Source organism: Saccoglossus kowalevskii, chromosome 20 (assembly GCF_978046115.1).
Source record: "Saccoglossus kowalevskii chromosome 20, keSacKowa6.1, whole genome shotgun sequence".
Taxonomy (NCBI): Eukaryota; Metazoa; Hemichordata; class Enteropneusta; family Harrimaniidae; genus Saccoglossus; species Saccoglossus kowalevskii.
Genome location: NC_140660.1, coordinates 10830991 through 10852262, shown reverse-complemented (window position 1 = coordinate 10852262; position 21272 = coordinate 10830991).

Sequence of the window (21272 nt, the reverse complement as noted above, 5' to 3'; positions counted from 1 at the left end):
TGTGATGCCCCGTTAACTTTTGACGAACTGTCAAAAGGCGTCAAACTTTTAGCAACCGGCAAGTCGCCTGGTATTGACGGGCTTCCGTGCGACTTCTATAAACACTTTTGGACCATTTTGGATCAGGATCTTTTTGAGGTATTTTCAGCCTTAATCGACGATGGACTACTTCCGTTATCGTGCCGCAGGGCGATTATAACACTACTTCTAAGAAGGGCAATAATAATCTTCTAAAAAATTGGCGGCCAGTCAGTTTTTTGTGTTCGGATTATAAAATCCTGACTAAAACTATTTCACTCAGACTAAAACATGCACTTCCCGAAATAATACATATAGACCAATCTTACTGCGTACCCGGTAGACAAATTTTTGACAATATTAATCTTGTGCGTGATGTAATTTCATACTTAAATCTCACCAACACACCACTTGCAGTCGTCGCCTTGGATCAACAAAAGGCCTTTGATCGGGTTCACCATGATTATTTATTCAAATCTCTGCAGTCATTCGGCTTTGGTGGTAATTTTATTAAATACATTCGTCTAATTTACACTGCTACACAAAGTCTGGTACGGGTGAATGACGCCCTCACAGGTCATGTTAGTTTTCTCCGAGGTATTCGTCAAGGATGCTCTTTGTCTGGTCAACTGTACACCATTGTCATAGAACAACTCCTACATAAAATAAGAACAAGTCAAATTCAAGGTATTAAGATACAAAATTCCGGTGACAAGCGAATCCATCTTTCAGCATACGCTGATGACATTAGCTTTTTTATAACAAACAGCAGTGATTTTCATAAACTGAGTCACTGGTTAAGAGTATATGTAAATACAAGCAATGCTTGCATTAACTATACCAAATCCCAGGGTCTATGGGTTGGTAACTGGAAATCACGCACTGATACACCACTCAACTTTAGCTGGAATAATGAAGGTTTAAAGGTTCTCGGCGTGTATATTGGAAATAATTCTGCGTTCTTTGATAAAAACTGGATAGAATTGGTCAATAATACCAGAGCCAAACTTGAGTGGTGGGAAAAGTTTGCACCCTTGATGTCTTATAGAGGGCGCACTCTAGTTGTCAACCAGGTCGTTGCGTCTAAACTGATTCATAAATTTGTTTCCTTATGTTCGCCTAACAAGATCATTGATGAGCTTCAAGAGCTGTTTCTAAACTTTTTTTGGAATGGTCGACACTGGATTCGTAAAGAAATTGTTTATCTCCCAGTCAGGGAGGGTGGCCAAGGATTGATTGACCTCCATACTCGCATATCTTGTTACCGCCTAAATTACATTCAACTATATTTGTACTCTGGTCTTAACCACCCCTGCTTCACTCTCACAAATTATTACCTGCAACAGATACAACAACTTAATTATGACAAACAAATATTTGTAATCATCCCTCCAGAAACTACCACTAATACCCCAATGTTTTATCGCGACTTGCTGCGCATATGGCATTCAGTACCAATAGTCCGAAAATGTAGGCCAGACACTTTTGAAAAGATCTGCCAAGAACCCATCTTTCAAAACCCGCTAATTTTGCATCACCTACAAAAACACCGTTAAAACTGGTGCATTTCAAAGAACCCGGAATTACTAAGATTGGAGACTTGACAGATGACAGTGGCTGGTTAGAGCCCGAATACATTCACGGCCTTGTACCCATTTATTCAAGGCGAATTTTAGATATCGCTCTTGATGTGGTAAAAAGGGCAATTCCGTTAGAATGGAAACATACTCTTAATGGCGGACTTAAGCCGGACGACCCGAAATTGCTCAATACATACTATTGTGAGATTATATATAAAGCTGATGACCAGGGAGTGTTTTTAAATTATCCTCTATATAAACTTGAAAAGGGTTCGCTCTATAAATTTCTAGTATCCCTAGAAAATATAACAACTAATGAAGATTCACTTCATGGTATAGTTTGGACAGATATTATGTCCCTTCCACCAGATATAAAAGCAAATTTGATAGATACGTATGCAACACCAATCCTTAAAAAGGACGGAGACATACAGTGGCGATTATTATACGGAGCCTATCCAACAGGGTGGCTTTCTACGAAAATCCTACATTCGAAATTCAGATAAATGTCCATACTGCAATGATAAAGATGATTTGTTGCACATTTTTCTAGAGTGCCCTAGACTGTTACCTTTGTTTAACGCACTCAATGCTGTAATGTCAGTATTGCTTGAAATAGATCGTATTCCTATTCACTGGTACTGCCTTGGCCCACCCAGAGAAAAACGTACTTCATCTATACATCAACTCCTATGCTACCTGCTAAATACCGCTAAAGTAGCCACCAACATCACACGGTATAACAAGTTAAAAGAAATAGAGCCAACCGATGTACTAAAGTGCTTCAAAACAAGAGTAAGAACAAGAATAGTGCCCGAATTCAAGTTTCACCTGCTGCATAATTCCATTGAAACGTTCAAGATAAAGTTCTGCGAAAACAGCGCCATCGCCGACGTAGTAGGGGACCGTCTTCTGTTCGCTGATGCAATAACGTAACGACTACCTGTAAAATTCAAACATATGGAAAACATTAAAGAACAGTATTATTTCATATCGCACTTACGTATGCTTTTTAAACTTTATATGAACTGATCAAACTTTTTAACTGTAACGCTTCTCAAGTTTTCTGAGCATCGATATATATCGTTTTTTAACATATTTAAATAATAACGAGATACTTGCACATTGATGTATACAACATATGTATGAATGTATTCTGTCACGTATGCATGTGTGGGTGTTTTTATGTCTGACAGTTTCAGATATGTCAAATAAGGCGGGATTGGATACTCCACATTGCAGAATTTCTTTAGGATTTTATTTGTGTATAATCATTTCCTATTTTACTTAAATTGCCAGATGCTTAGCTTCACCTTGGGTCCCTTAAAGACCACTGATCAGATTTCAATGAAATTAGGCACTCAAAGTGTATGTAATCTACATATGTGATTATTAGTTTATAATTGGAACCGTACAAACTGATTACTAAATTTACATATTATGCGAAATCTTTGTATTGAAGAACCACTCAACGCCAGATACCTGATTGGTTTAAAACCAAAATCCGTATGTAGTATTTATCCAATTTACGTACATCACATAAGTGGCGGTGTTCTGGAGTAACAATCGAATTTATTATCTTTATTGTAATATTTGTTTTAATATTAGTGTTATAAGCGTCAATACTGTGCGGAAGATTAATTTCACATTGTACATATAATTCTCCGATATGCATCTCGATTAAATGACTAATAATATTAAGCTAGATTGAAATGTATACAATACTCTGGAATTAATGTTTTTGTTTGATCGCAAATGTACTTGATTATGCATTGTTTTGAGGTCTTTTTCCGACACGCATACATACACAATCATTTCGCAAATTGTTATAGAATAAATATTAAGTTTGTTATGATCCAGTAGCTCATTAAACAGGCATGTCGAAGTTTCGCGAAACGGATAGAACTTTTGTGAAAAAGGCCAACTTTGCATTTTATTTTTTGCTAGCATATGATCCATTGGGAATGAAAACTGATAGTTGCAAACAAAATTAGTTACCGATTTATCAGTATTTTATTCAGTATTCACATGTTTTGAATCTTATGTTTGTTTGTATTCATTAAGGTGCCGACATTTGATGACACAGCCTGTTGGAAAGAAGTACACCATTAACCATGAAAAACCGTTTAATGTTTTGTGTGTTCGCTGCGTTGCTTACACTGTCAGTTATCAGCTTTAGTATCCTGTTTCTGTACGTCCATAGCGATAAAATAGTGACCCACACAGAGTAAGTAAAGAGATTTATATTGTTCATAGATAGGATATGGTAGTTATTGCTGTAGGTTTTAAGCAAAAGCATCAAAGCTCATTTAGTTTTTTTTTCGAATTTCTGTCTGCAAGCATTCACAATCAGGATTAATATGCTGTGGGCTAATACAAAAAAATTGTCGTATGAATTTCTCTGTAAATCAAAACAAGTTAGCAGTCTTTGTGACCAATTCTTTTACTGTATAGTAAATTTGAAATTTACTTTGTTTTAGAAATGGTTGGGTTCCTTGCCAGTCGTTTAAAGTTAGTTTTGTTCTAAACAAATTGTTTAAAAGTTAGTTTGGTTTTCTGGAAATTTTAAAAATTTGATATTATTTATTGCTTTTTTTTTCAAAAGCAGTTTTCATATGTGGAAGTATTTTCCTTATTATTAGATAGCTTGGTTCTGTGAAAGTAGCATTGAAAATTACTTATGATTTAATTTCATGGCAGTAGTTTTAAAATTAAGTTTTGTTACTTGGAGGTAGTTTGAAAGTTAGTTTCTGTGAAAGTTTTACTGAAAGTTAGTTTGGTTTCATGTCAATAGATTTAAAAGTGAGTTTACAGCTATATGATTGCTTTCATAGTTAGTTCGGTTCTATGGTGTTGTTTTTCAAGTTTGTTTTCCTAGATTATATTGTAATAACCAATAAGTGAGTTTTAATCTATGGAAGTAGTTTGACAAATTAATTTTTGACATTGCTGTCCTAAGCAATAATTCAAAATAACTTGTAATTTTTTGAAAAAAAAATGGTCCTTCATCAGCGGCATTGAAAAGAAGTAAGCCAGTCGTAGAACCAAGAATGTAAGAACACACGTGGTGACACCAAATAGCATCGTTATATGAGTCAATCTCTAAACAGTACACCACATCCCTCAGCCTAAGCAGATCATAAGATGCTGCATTGTCTCTCATATGCACAACACTGTATCCTTTTCTAATGCCAGTTAATCGTTATAGCCACTGTGCCTCCGCAATGTGATCATGTTCAAACACTTTGTATTTGCTTCATTTTACTATTCAGAGCGGCTGTATTTGGCCAAGCTATTGGTTGATGTTTCATTTTTGACTCACAAAGCAAATGAAATGGAGAATAGTAAAACTTCTAGTAAGCAGTATATTTCATGGTTCATAGATTATTCCTGTAAATATATGTTAACGTTCGTTGGTTTGCGTCGATTCGCTCCGACCAAACTTATATTTCTGAAGAGTGTATTGGCGTTTTAATGAAATCTACCAGGCCTAGAGGCCAACTATGTTTCATTTTGAGCAAGAGCTACCGTTTTGCCAAGTTTACAAGTCAAATTAATCCTCTACTCTGAATTAAAATTGGGTTCCATTGCCAATTAAGCTGATAATTAGCAATTTTGAAGAAATTTAAATTCAAGCACAAAAAAGTAAAACAAGCTACAAGGAAAACTACGTAAAGAAAATAACCAAACACATTTGACGAAGACAAAAAAACTTGTTTGAAGAAGCAAAATAATATGCAATAGTTTTCTTATCATATCCCCTCAGCATGTGTTTAATGGTTAATGTAACATAAATATCTTCGTTAATTGTCTTTACTTAGGAACGAAGCAAAAACTTACAACAAATCAACAGATCAACGTCTAAGAAACACGACTGAAGTTTCATCAACTGAAACTATTTTAAAGTAAGTCCTTCAGAAACTCGAAGCCTGAAATGTGCAGTTGCTCTGTACAAATTTGGATCAACTTGACCCGATGCACCAACCACGAACGAGCTAACAACGTTAGTGACGTCACATAGCATCAAACAACGTATTGTTTACATATATGATCCATTCATTTAATAGTTTTCGATTTTGCAGACACTCTATCTATTGTACTCAAAATAATAATTTTGAGGGATAAAAAATTCAATCCGATATATGATGTCGATGCCCCAGGCACATTCTACAATAAACGAAAATCGTAGCCGAGAAATATATATATATATATATAATATATAAAATATATATATATATTAAATACAATGGTCCTGTAGCGATTTAAACCATTCATATCAAGTCTTCCCGGTTTGCAGAATAAATACAATAGACCTACGAAACCAGTAGAACAGTAGATCTCGTGACCAAAAGTGATATAATTATGTGTTACGTCATACCCCCATTAATGCATTTCACGCAAACTTGTTTTCAATATTCCCAAACAATTTAGATAATATTCATAAAATTTACGCCCGTTTTTGTGATGTAAATGGGTGACGCAAGATATGTTCAAACCATCAAACTCGCATTGTTTTGTAGCCAAACATTAGTAATATTATGTTTCAGAGATTTTACTATTTTCTAGATTAATTAATCAGGTTAATTTGAATGATCTTGCATTCACCATATAGGTCATTTTTACCTCACAAAAGTGCCTCTTTACTAGCGTACGCATTTTATAGCGATGGTGTATTGAAAATAAAAAAAAAACATATGAAATGTATTATTTTTTTAAATAACCAGTCACAAGACATAGCTCTGACAGATAATTCAAGTGTTAAAAATATGATAGCCATGTTCATACTTAACACAAACAAGCACGAATGTTGATATAATGCATCCTTTAAATCAATGTGATTTTTTTAATCACACCTGTACCACAGTCATTACAATAACTTGTACTGTTTCAGATTAGACAAAACTCACGCACACGTAATGAGTGATTGACCTTAGTTGCAAATTCGCAAAAGAGATCTCGTCGAGAGCGAGAAAATCATGCAACTTGTCTCTATGTCTGCTTCGAATATTTTCCATAATGAAACGCTTCATATACCACCTATTATGACATTCACTTGTTGCAATCTTCTCTAGAAATGTGTTGTTTATTCATTTTATTCTCAATATACGCACTCACGTGCAGTCAGCAAATATGTACTAACTGTATATTGTTTTTTCCTCATTTCAGTAATTTTGATACAAACTGTAACGAAGTCACGAGGGTGGTGTTTATAAAAACTCACAAAACTGCAAGTAGTACATTGGCTTCCATCACACAACGATTTGGTTACACACGAAATTTGTCATTTGTTGTTCCATCTAGGTATCAAATTATATCGAATGCATATGGTTTTAAGCGGAGCATGTTGAATAGTACTAAATACCCACCACTAAATGGCGGGAAACATTACGACATATTAACTAATCACGTGGGTTATGATCGACATGAAATGGAGGCTGTTATTCCCAATGCAACGTACATAACTATATTACGTCATCCCGTGCAACAACTTGTGTCCGCTTTCAGCTACTTCGCATGGGGAAAGGCTATTGGACGGTATCGTGGAAGAAACACGAACCTAATTACTGCTTTCATGGAAATTCCAGAGCTCGTTCAGAGAAGACAATTAAAACTTTGGTGGCAAAGTCACAACGGTCAACTTTATGATTTTGGATTTAGAACACAATATGGGAATAATGAAATGGATGATCTAGTCCACAAATACATTGAAATTCTGGACAAGGAGATGGACCTCGTTCTCATCACAGAATACTTTGATGAGTCTTTACTGATAATGAAGAAACAACTGTGTTGGAGTATGGACGATATTCTTTATATTTCAAAAGGTTTGGGTGCATCACATCATATAATTACGCAACAAACACGTGACAAAATCTTAAATTGGAATAGGGGAGATTTGCTATTTTATCAGCATTTCAACAGAACACTATGGGAGAAGATAATTGCATATGGACCTACTTTTGAAAAAGACTTACAGGAGTTTCGGGACAAACTTGAAGAATTAAGGAAGCTATGTGTAGACCCGTCTACGATGGATACTGAAGACTCACGAGAAAAGAAATATATACTCAAAAGCAATCCATCTAATCGTTGCTCGTTTTTTTTCTTTGATGACATGAGCTTTACTGATTTGATTCGAAATAAACAAATGAAGTAATGAGCATAACACATCTTGAAGACAAGTTAGAGTAAAAATTATAATTTGATTACCCATGTGTATTAGCCTAGTGCTATTAAAATTCATTATACATGTCACTCTTGCTATATCAATGAAATTGTTCAGATCGTTATGCTATCAAATTTGAAAACGTGTGTACTATTAACATGAAGCTATTGAAAAATCAAATCAAAATTAAAAAAATGATGACCCTGATATGTCATGTGTTTCGAGGCAAATGTGTAAACCATTTTGACAGAGCACACTAGGCTGAAATGTTTTGATAATATTCATCTGTACAACAGGACTCAAACTTCTATCCAGATTACGTTTTCTAGAACTTTTCGTGATTACATCTCTGTAAATGTTTAAAACATCGCTGAATATTGAAAAATTCTCGTGATTCTTGTAGTATTTGTCAGTAGTAAATATTGACTTATTTTATTATTATGCAATAACATAAACGCAGAGCAAAATATAAAAAAAAAATTTTTTGAAGAAATTGTTTAAAGTAATGATGTCCGTTAGTATATTCGTTTCAGAACTGTTTAATACGAGTGGTAATGAATAAGGTATAATAATCGTGACTTCATTGTGGGTCATTTTTTAAATTCTTCGTAGCAGTTGAATGTGAACAAGTGTTAAGTTCTGTTACGCTCTGCTGTTGTATTTGATATGACAATGCGGACAGTGTTGTGTATGAGACTATTCTTGATCGTTAATCAGGTTTTTTGCTATTTGATTCAATATGTTAACAAGTATGTCTATCGATCCCCGATCTGTTCTCTTCAAACCACAGGATACAACTGAAACGGGGATAGAAATTCTCTACCTTTTTAGCATTGATTGTTTTAAACAATTCGTGCAATAACAACATTAAAGTAACAAATTCATTCACAGAGAACAATACTTAAAACTTATGAGCTCACATACTGTTGCGGGTTAAATTAACGTTGCACAAATGTTATTTTCTTTTATGCGACGTTCGACAATAGGTGATTTTCCGTACAATTGCGAGATCTCGCGAGATGCATGAAAGACGCGCGTCGAACGTCTGCCGCAAAAATCGAACGATTTGATTTTGAACTCGAATTTCCTTATTTCGTAGCTCACACCGACCGGCCGATCTTCGACAGAGGCACATTGCTTCCGAATACCCTCACTTAATCGAAATTGCCTATCATCAAATGTGGACAGCACATTATTAAGCATGGAAATGTCCCCAAAATACTTTCGCGTTTGTCGAATCCCACGCGATGTTTGACGCCACTACGACGCTATGACCTTTGTTTGTCCTGTTTTTACGTTCAATTTCACGCATAACGCGTGATTCTCGCAGTGTACGGAAAATGGTTAATAAATACGACACTACAGATGGACTGCTATATTGTACAGTTACTGCTATCTTACACGCCCCTAGTATATATATATATATATATATATATATATATATATATATATATATATATATAATCGGTATATGCCGCCCACACTCAACCATAAATTGAAATAGTGGTCGAAAGTCGCATGCATATATTGGCTTGGCTAAGTGTACATATAAGTATCGGAGCTATTAATGCTGTAGGGTGTATTGAGGAAAGATGGAGAAATTCATGTTTGTAAAGACTTGTTGTAATATGCTATCTCGTTGTTTCTTTAGCCTGATATTTGACATTTAAAAAAAATATGTTAGAAGCATAGCAATACAACGACTAGATTTGGTGTCACAGTTTGCTCCCAATTCATATTGTATTCCCGACATCATATTCAATGGCTAGTTCTCAGGATCTACAACCGTAATAAATAAACAGAAATCATTTTGATGCCATGATTTTAGAAGACACCGCCATATCAATATCCATAATTGAACAACCAAGAATACAACAAATATCAGGCTGCATCATGAAAACAAGATAGCACATTACAACCAGTCATTACAAACATGAACTCCCCCACCCTCCCAATACACCCTACAGCATTATTGGTTCATATACTCATTTGAATGTATGTACAACAAGCTTAGCCAATAGATGCACACGACTAATCAAACTTTTGACCAACTACTCATTCTTATTATTGTTGGGTGAGGGCGCTATTCATTAATGAAAAGAATTGTTAAAAAGAATTAAACAGATATAGAAGCTATTAAAGTGTAACTGAATTGGGACAATTGACTTTTTTGTGTGTAAAATTTATTTATAAACAACATTGTGAAAAGTGTATATAAATTGGGTAAACAGTCAATGATATTCCAAATCGGGCCACGCCCCCCTCTCCCGTCACCTTCGAGTTTTTTCGGCATTACGAGTGTAGCCAAAATGGCGCCACCAACGGGAGCATAAAGCATGAGATAGCTAGCAGACAGGATTGTTTATCATTTTCCATACGCACGCGTTTAGTAAACATATACAACGAGTTACCACGATCGAGAATTCTTACGAGTTACCATCATATACAACGAGTTACCACGATCGTTTTCATGGGGAAACGCTGTGTTGTTGGCGGGGTCCGGAAAAAAAACCCTTAGGAAAAAAAAACCCTAGGAAAAAAAACCTAGGAAAAAAAAACCTAGGAAAAACAATTGTTTTTTATCACAATGCTTGCACATTGTCAGTATTTTGCTTTCACATTGTCAGTATTTACATGTAAAATAAATGGCAACACATATTTTCTGCTATTATTTTTAGAGTATGTTAATGCTCTCATGGGGGATATGGTAACCTTTGATCTTAGGTGTGATCAACAGGTGTAAATTTGTGTCAATAATGCATTTCGTCAACTGCTTGGCTATAACCATCCATCTGTGTGGGCTGCAGTTGATGCACTCAAAAAAGATGCAGCTCTTGTTTCAACTACTTTATACCAGATGTCCCGTGGAGTACCCCAAAGAAAACGCGTCAAAAGAGCGACAAAACAGCTACAAGAAAAACTTCACAACTTATGCAAAGATTTTTCTGAAGGAAGAAAAGACATTCAACAATTTCTTGAAGCCGTGGGACATTGTGTCAGGTGGAAATAATGGTGTGGGTTTAATTACAGTGTGTGGTAGTTAAATAATAATCTTGTTGTTGAATAATTTAATGTGTTTCACATTTTGTAAATATTTAATAAATAATGAAAAATAAAAAAAAATACTGTGTATTAATGCTTGATGTTTACTTTTGCCCTTTCCTGTCCATCAATCCACCAATCTATATCAAAGATTTAAAACTAAATGAACAAGACTTATCTTATGTAAAGATCAAAGGCATCCCTCAACAATATAGAATTAAACACTTAACAAAACACCAATGAATAGGCATTCAAGATCAAAGGTTGTCTATAAACGTAAGTGATTGACACAAATTAACACTAGATGTTCACAACTAAGATCAAAGAATAACACAATGAGACAATAATATACTAGTAACATGTGTGACCATTTATGTCAATTCTGTGAATATAGTTTTGAGAAACAAGTTAGTAAGTCTTCCGTATTCTGCAAAAAAAGCATTTCCTAAAAGTGTTTGTTTTCACTATGATTTTTTTTCTAGGGTTTTTTTTCCTAAGGGTTTTTTTTTCCTACACTAGTTGTTGGCGGGTGTATATTAATGGATTCTGTAATGGATTGTGCCAGTGTCCACAAGTATTGCAAAAAATCCATCATGTATTCTTTAGTATACAACCAGAATCCACCAATGTATTCCACTGCATAAGGACAAGTGCTATCCATTGTTAGTATGCATTGCTTGATACTGGAGGATTCTTCGGAGTCCACATTGTGTATTCTAATGGATTCCAAATGGAGTCCAAGTGGATAAGGGTTCCACATTTTTAACTGTGGAGGGGGAAATATTGCAGAAACAAAAATGTGCACCCATAGAGGGCAGTGTTAATGTCTAGGATAATTATATGTAGAGCATGATAAACATCTATTGTGGCGTATAGTCATATATGATTAATGCCCAGATTGTTTCAAAATATGATTGACAAGAAAACAATCGCTCAGAATACACTTAGTAGCTGAAAGAGTCGTATCACAGCAGTGAATGTGCTAGAGTTTCACAACCAACCTTAGTTACCCGGGCACAGTTGTTTGGAAACTGTTTAAATATTTTACATCTGGGACCTTCCCGCATGCATGGTTATTACTTTGCGCATGCACGATTGTATTTTATTTAAAACCAGCACAATGAAATGGCCTGGAGTGAAAACTGAGATGGTGCATCACTTCCTTAACAAAATACTGCTATTCTATTAACTATACAGTCCATTATAAATTTTGCCTATCCTTCAATATCATTACAAGACCCAAACGACTATACTTACCTTATTTCCTTCATTTGTACGGACTAATTAATGGTCAAAATTAATATCTACATTCATTGCATAGTAAATGCAATTTATTACATGTAATTTAATATTTATATTGAAGATACACCCTCTTATCAGACCAAATACAGTACATTGTTTATTTGCATTAATCACTCATTTGTGCAATACTGTATAGGCATTAATTATTCAGTAGGTTTTAATTTAGATATTTTTGCCAAATTTAATCCATGTCAAATAGCAATAGAACTAGTTTCTCTGCTAGATTTGTGAACTGCAAACACAATGAAAAAACTCAGACATTAAAATAATTAAAAGGTAATACATTCTACAATGCAATACCTTCACACAGTCACAAAATTAATTCAATGAACAACTCAATTTGAAAGAAATGTACAACCATAGTTTTATTACAAGAATCATATGAACAATACAATAAATAATGATGGTGATGGGAAAAATAATGGTAAAATCACCAACTTTGACTTGCATTTTAAATTTTAGGGTGTTAATGGCCCGACCAAGTTTAAATCATAGTAACGAGTGGGAGGATCTCTTTCACTATATTCGTCAATATATTTTCTCCTTTTCATATACGATTTGAATTTCAAATCTGTAGCAAGACGTTTATCTACGTTTACAATTAGTTCATTTAATGGCTTTGCACGCCATTTCAATTTTTTTAACAAGGATGTCACCATCTTTATGCTCTTCATCTGACATCAGCTCTGCAGTCACATTCTCCCAAAGCTCTCTTTCTGCAACATTTATTAATTTAACTTCTCTTTTTTTCATTATCTGAAACAAGGAAATGTAATGCATATATTACCATTCAAATACATTATGAGGTTAGAAATTGTTAACTTGATAAGAAATTAGGCTGTGAGAAGATTAAAATACTGTGCAAATTAATTACAACAGATTTTAACAGGTGTTGCAAAATAGAAAGATGAACAAACTTTTCTAGGATAGCCAAAAGTGTTTTCCCCACTACTGTAAAATACTTTATTTTTATCCAGAATTAATTTTCACTGAATAGATTTTTGGGGTGTTCTGTGTGGAATTTATTTTCACTAATTTTTTTTCTTTTCATGGTGAAAGTGAGTATAAAAGTTCTAAAACATTACACTAATATACCTATACAATTGGCCCCAAATTTGATTTAATCATAAAACCTGGTCTTTGATCATTGTTTTTCCGCAATTTTTTTATTTAATACAGCAAGCAGTGTTCTTCCCAGCATTCAATTTGTGTGCGGGTTAACACACAAAAAACGCTGTCTAACGCTGCTTTCCCTGCCCACCACTGTGGTCTTGATCCGCCACGGTGATTAGAAAGACCGCCACAGTGCTTTTTTCATTGTTCATCCTGTGAACTGTATTACGAAAATAAAGTACAAAATATGTAGCTATCAGGGATCTTGCCATGCTGGTCGGCCCGACCGGCACTCAAAATTATCGACCACCAGGGAAAGGCTTCCGACCAGGACTATTGTCAGATTGTTATTATAATTATGTACCGACCGACATGCATCGTGCCAGTCGTGGATTATAATTTGTAAACAATAGACCTAGTCGCACGATGTGGTAGAGGCTTATACACAATACAAGTCAATTTTGTAAAATTAGAACCTCTGTGTTCGATGCAGTCTAAAATTCTTTCAAAATCAATTCCACCCAATATAACATGGGCAAAGCGGAGTTCGCGATCAGTTTACGCTACTCGAGAGAAAACAATGTGTTTATTGCGTGATTGGGTAAAATACATTTAAACTTTTATCATCGCGAATCATGTAAAAACTCTTCTTCCAAGACTTTTTTTTACCTTTTAAAAAATGCTAATCACCTCTTTAGAAAACCATCATGAAGTTTTCATCTGAAATCCATATATCAACACATCGTGCTACGACAATCGCTTTCCTTTCGCAATGTATTTTTTATGATTACAACTATTCGGAAAACTTTGAGTTCTAGCGGCATTACCATGCGGCATTCTGATTGGTTAATGGCGTTTTTGACCCATCCGGTCAAAGGACAAATGCCGGTCAACTAATGCGTCACAATCATCATGGCGGCCTATGTTTTTCACCAAAGTGATCAAAAATAATTACTCCCGATAAAACTAAGTCAAATTTTTTGCATGGCTTGACTGAGTAAGAGGAATTATTGGTATTACCGGTGTATAACATCACAAAGTCAGCTATGTCACATCGTGACTTTGATGATGGTTTGAAAGTTCTATTTGTTTGTTAATTATTGTAAATGTAAACGTTGTAGAAGCGGATGGTATGAATAATGAACAGCAATTTTTCAGAGGAGAATGTTTTTGTAGTAAATAAGACCATGAAAGTCGTGATCGCGTAAGTCTTTATGGGTTCCCAAAAGATTCGAATTTATATGACATCAGTGGACCAAAGCCGTCAAGAACACCAGGAAACATTGGGATGGACCTTCTCCATATACCGTTATTTGCAGTGCCCATTTTACGCCCGAATCATTTGTTGATCCACTATCTGGATTCATTATGAATTATTTGGGTTTCAGGAATGAAAAACGGCGCAAACTGAAATCGGATGCAGTGCCAACAATATTGAAAGTTGGTGACTGCAGAAGAGCTGATACAGCTGCAGCAAGCCGTGGACGTGTGAGCTCCAAGAAAAGAGAAAGACGTCAGGTAATTATTTAGTTTTACACTTTAAGTTACCAACTAATTTTTTTCAACAACGAGTTCACAGTCTTTACGTAAGTCTCAGACGACAACAACAATTGAAAAGTTACACGCTAAAAGGGCGGTTAGCACGTTTATGAATGGGACAGGAAATAAAACATACAGGGTACTTGCTCCAACCACGGACAGGGTAAAGTTTATTTTTGCAATCACAAATGCTGACAGTGTAACAAATTACTTATAATTATGATTTATTATGCCTATTTTGTTGTTTTATTTATCTGTGTCACTGGACGCACGGTGTCATACCGGGGCGTCGTATCATTTTTGAGTGACGTCGCTGCGTGTGTAATTTAGAATAATGGTCTGTACATGAAAACTCAGATCACTAATAAACTGAGAGTGTTTTACTTATGAAGGTATTTGTTCGTACATAGTACTTATCCCTTCGAAAAAAATGTGACAGCGTGATTGTGTTTGTATTTTGGTGTTCGCAACAGTACCGTTTCATTTGTTTCGATCTTGCAGTTGTAGGTTTTCGTCATACCGGAAATAGAACACGCGATCTATCGGTTTTCTAATATTACCGAATCATTGTTCAGGTGGATTTTAATAAAAATAACAACGTTAAGATTTTCAAAAATAGTTTGTCTTAAACTTTATAATGCATGAGAAGTTCCGTCGGCCATTTTATTTTTACTGTGCCAATTTTCTCAACCCGATCGACTGCCGTAATTACGTCATAGCAAAATGGTTAGATAATTTAGGATAATACTGTAGCAATGTGATTACTAGTATATTACAAGAGCCACATCTTTACCAGTATTACGCAGATTTTCAATGGATAGCCATGGCATTTACTAATGTTTATGTTCACATGGCCCCTTTTAACTCAAAAACATTGTTCACAAAATAGTATACATTCCTACTGAAGTAAGAATTTTGAACATTATATTATATTTATTTATGAACTACTTAAACGTATTTATTTATATTATCCAGATACACATATATACCAGCACATATCCTCAAGGCTGGGTTAGGTCCAACTCTTTATATGCATTTATTTTTTTATTTGTTTATTTTTTTTTGAACTCAGATGGTTGAGGAAATGATAAACAATCAGAATAGTTGCTTGGTGTTGCCTGAGTATGTTATCAGTGGTGAATCACAAACAGACAGTAGCACTGAGACACCTGTTGCAGCAATGGAGGAAACATCTCCAGATCCTATTACTAGTGGTGTACCAAGGGAAGACGCTGCCACCCAAACATCTACAAGTACCAAGGAATCAGTCATGTAGACTAATCCCGTTATTGTTCTATCTCATGTATGTACTCACATGAATATATTTTTGTTCTGTTAAATGCACATATTCAAATTGTTCATGTGCATTATGTGAACTAATTGTCTTTTTTTATTAATGTTATTAGGTTGTACAGACAAGATCAGTAGGTTGTCAGACTGGAATAGTGAAAAAATCGGTTAAAATTTAGGCACAGCCTAAACAAAGAACTAAAGGTAATATTTATTTAGCTATCTATAAAAACGAATTTGCTGGACATATACATGTACTTACAATATGCATGACATGTACATCATGTATGTCTTAGGCTTGATTTTCAAATTCAAGCTATGTTATAAATTAATCTTCTGAAATCTAAGCCAAAACCTTTTCTTTAGGTTTTCAGACTTCCCTGAACCCGGTTCCACCAGTAACAACTACATATGTTCAGTGTAACATAACAGACCCAATTCCATCAAGGAACAACCCAAACCTTGTCCACAGGCCTGAACGTGCATTAACACCTATCAACAGTGATGATGACGATGAGAGTGATTATGACACTGAGGATGAATCTGACTTCAGTTTGTATGAACCTAGCCACCTTGATGGAGTGGATTCTATGGAGACGAGCTGTATGAGGTAAGCCAACGTTTAGCATGCAACTGCAATTACTAACAAAGAGTAGGTAATCAATGATTTTTACCATTATTTTTTAAAATTTACTACCCTTTTTGCAGTTTACAATTTCTCAAAATTCAGAGGAAACATAGTTCATGCATATTTTACTTTTCTTTCATCAGTAACAACTTTATTCCTTTTACAATGTTAGTGATTCCTGTGTGACAGAACCGTACAGACAACAAACATACCTCGTCTGTGAACCCAATTTATTGGAGTTGTTTAAGTTGTGTGTCAACTGTAAAGCTGAGACTGAAGGCAAAATCACAAATAAATGTGGAACCTGCATCAGAATTAAGCAGAAGTGCCTCAACCGTGACTTTGTCAGAGAATGGTGTAGCCAGCCCCTGATTAAGAACACACCTGCAAGGCAATGTTCTGCTTTCAGCTTCAATTCTCTTTGCTGGTGCCAATCCTACAAAGGTGATACGTGTTTTGACACATATGAATTGCTAGGCAATAACTAGCTGGACATTCTTCCAGCATCAACGGATGTATCTTTATCCAACAGTGCTGTCTGTTTGGATATTAAACCAGGACCATTTCATGGGACAAGTCAGAGACTACGCTCCATTGGTTGATGGAGGTGATGGAAGGGCTGACAGCCCTGGCCACTGTGACCATATTTGGCACCAGCATTGAATTACAGATGAATAAAGTCATTGGCATTCAGTTAGTACAGGTATGTATCGAAGATACTGTAGACAAAAAATTCTCTTTTCATATCCTTTAAATATCAGGTCATTTGTTACTGAATAAAATTGGATGACATCGAAATAACCTATCAAAATATTTCTATTTTTAGTCAAATGAAGTTGGTAATAGTTACAATATGGAGATAGAAGGCCTCAAGAAAAGTATATAAGTTTTAAACCTAATTTTCAACTTTGTTACTCAAATCGATTAACGGCTGAGCTGGTAGTACGTCGAAGCCAAGCCATGGAATTAAAAAGAAACTGCGAAAAACAAACAGATATGCAATATACTATTTTCCAGCAAGTAAAATAGTTCTTTTGTTGAAATTAATTAAAATTAATACATTACCATTACAAGCAGTGAACATCAAGTGATGCATTAGAATAATTATGCGTTATAACCCCCTTACCTCTAAACTGTATGAAACAGCACCTATAACTAGCATCCATGTGGCTTTGATACTAGGTGCAGCATCATTTCTACAATATACCATTTTCCAGCAAGTAAAATACATCTTGTGTTGAATTTAAAATAGAATATTAAAATTAATTCATTAACATTACAAGCAGTGAACATCAAGTGATGCCTTTGTTTAATTTCTGGTAATGTAGACGTCTTTTAGCTAAAACGCCAACTAGCGGCGATAAGTGGTATTTTTTTTTTTTTTTATATAACCATACTTGTAAGTATTATTTAGTTAAATATCATAGCATTATTGAGTAAGGACTATTTGATGGGAACAGCGCATAGACCCGAACCACGTGACCAGTTGCGAAAAACGCGCGAAGACCGAGTCGCGCAGGAGTATGACGACTAGACCGCAAGCAAGACAAGACGTACAAAATTGTCTCTTTGTGAAAAATCGACAAACGGACCAGAAAATCTGTAAACTGTGTACTCAATGAACACTACAGTGGCTGTGATGCCGTTTGACCACGAAAGAATCATAGGTGACTGAAATATGCGTTTCTCAGAAGTGAACATTCACTGAATTTGGAAACCACATGAAACTGCCGTGTTCCGCGAAATGATGTCAGATCCCGTGAGATTCAATATGGCGGCGCCCAGACTACGAATGTAAACACCTACAAGAATCTCCCGAATCAAGTGGAAGTAAACTCATCTTGAATTGTGAGTACTAATAACAATTGAACGACGGAATAGGAGTATGACTGAAACATTTTGCAATATGATTGGGTAATGGTTTGCGAATTAAACAAGATTTGTTTGAAGGTTTGAAACTATTTATCCTGACAAAGGTATCCTTCACAACGAATAGAACTGTACATCGTATCCGGTATTGTGTATTAACAGCGTCCGTCGAGATTCTACGCATCGTTCAAGACTTTCTATCTCCGTCCACAGAATTGTCTCCTCCTAGGCTTTGAGGTGAGCACTGATTAATGACAAATATAATCGTTAAATTCTGAATGATTGTATCATTACACTAAAATTATTTTAAGCTTTATTCAATTAATTTTGTATGGCTTTTTATCTGTGCTGAGTGAACTTTAATATCATATCTTGTTGCACAGAATGACAATTTCTAGCTGCCATGACGACCGTTCCAGTGCATTATAAATGGGCATAAATGAAGCTAATGTGTACTGATTACATACTGTGTTAATTAATACGATCGGTCCTGATTTTGGAATCATTAATCCTATGTTTTAATGATTGAGTAGCAACTAAGAAATTCCTTTGTGTAGCTAGACATATGATAAAACTTTTCCCATATTTTTGAAGGCGTTTTAACAACCTAGTTGTAGTTCGACACACCATTTGTGTTTGGATCGTCGTACCCTGAGTACTTAAATTGTAATATTGTGCGTGTGTCATTAACGGTCAACAGGTTTATTCACGATCTCTATTTAAAATAACGTCCTCTATAGCCCTGATGTAGTTAAGTTGTTGATGGATTGAGTTGTGATACACCAACTGTTCGTGCTTTAAATTTGGCAGCGAGTTTGGGAATAGCGAGTCACATGCGTGACTATTCAAAGTCTGGCGCCTTCTATAGACCAATTTGTATTTAACGCGTTGTTGGCTGTATCGACCCAATATCTTACTGACAATGCATAGAGTGTCATTTTGGAAACTATTTGACTGAAGGTTGCGATACCTACGATTTTATTGTACTGAATTCAATATTTCGTTCTACAAATTGATTCGTGCTTTTGCAAGTGTGTTGCCTGTGTGTGTGTGCGTCTGAAGCTACCCAGATACTAGCACCCATGCCCGTAGATGATTTCAATAGTCTTGTGCGCCTGTTCCCTTCATTGCAAACCTGGTTGGAGAGTGGACATATGCATGTTAGAAAAATCCAACCAAAGGTTTTCTGTCTCGGTTAAAGCAGTTTCTGAAAATGTCACGGGCATTAGTGCATTACTATTTCAGTTTTCCTGCTGATAGGTAGACAACTCAATATTGGCGTTTATCCAACATTTTTTTCAGTAAAGCCAAGCAATTATGAACCCAATATTTGTATATCAGGATGGGCCGACATTTTTGTTCCAGTTTGTATTATTGTTTAGCAGCAGCAGATCGGTTATGATCCGGTCCATTTGGCTAAACTCCCGCGTGATTACTTCATTCACATTTCACTCTCTCTGTAACGTTTCATGTTCACGTCAGTTCATTTTATCAGTAAACAGATATAATGCTCGCTTGTCAAGTAGTTATTTTATCGTTACTCCATTGGATGGATGTGTACGTGAACATCTGTATTTTGTATTAGAATCGACTCGCTTTGCATAATGAGCTGTCATGTTGAACAATGCATCCTGGGAACGATTCATAACTTTTCAACATTTGAACACAAGTGGCGGCATAACTCCTTTGTCAGTAAAAATATAGCAATACAAACGTTAAAGTTAGATTCAGTCATATCTGACCGCGCCGTGAGATACGTAAGTTCCAAAGCAAGGATTTCCGAATAACCTGTTACTGGCGCGCACGTCACAACGCAGTTTACCGTCACATTTATCCTGTACTATAGCTAAGCTATTCACAGCATTGCAGTTTGTAATTCACGTGACCAAGTGTAGACAAGTGCTACTATTCTTCACTGCCTGGAATCGCTTGTTCCCAACACAGCGGTTATGAAGAATAAACGTGCGTAACCGTCGGATTATGGGATGGGGTAACGGTTTTGTAACCGTCAGTAGAATTACGTCGTTTGACGTCTATTCAGTTCAACGTAAATGAACGGAAATTTCTGAAAAACGCCGATTTCTGTTCAAAGTGTATAACGTATATTTCTAAATAATGTAAATGCAGAAATACACTCCAATTCACGTTTAAAATGAAACGACATATACAGCTGGGTAACCGAACATTACGTTAACGGTTTACGGCGTATACTTGGGTTTTTCCATTGTGAATTAAATTTATTTTGACGTTGTCCGGAAACTATGTGTTCGTTAAATTTATTCGTACACGGTGTGCAAGTTCCGTGTTCAATTTAAATTGTGGTTCATAAGTATAATTTTAAGTTGAGCATTGACAGTTTCCATGTATGGCACGAATGTGTACGTACCGTGACATCAAACGAATTCGTTATTAATATGAAATGTGATTAAATCAACCACATATACTTACTTACGAATGATCTGTTTCTGAAACAATTGAGGAATAGAGAAAATAATAAAATTAGTCCAGAATCTTATATAGCGCCCACGCACAGTTCGTTTTTAAATCACGCATTAAGTATTATTACTCAAGTTTCAAAAGCCCGACATTAACGATAAAAAAACTGTCAGGCTCCAATAGATCACGCTTCTTGTACTGTACGTCTTTGTAAGATAATTATTGTGACATTTTACGTGTAAAATCTAGTTAGGCTATGATAGAAAGAAATTCGTCATATTTTAGGTTT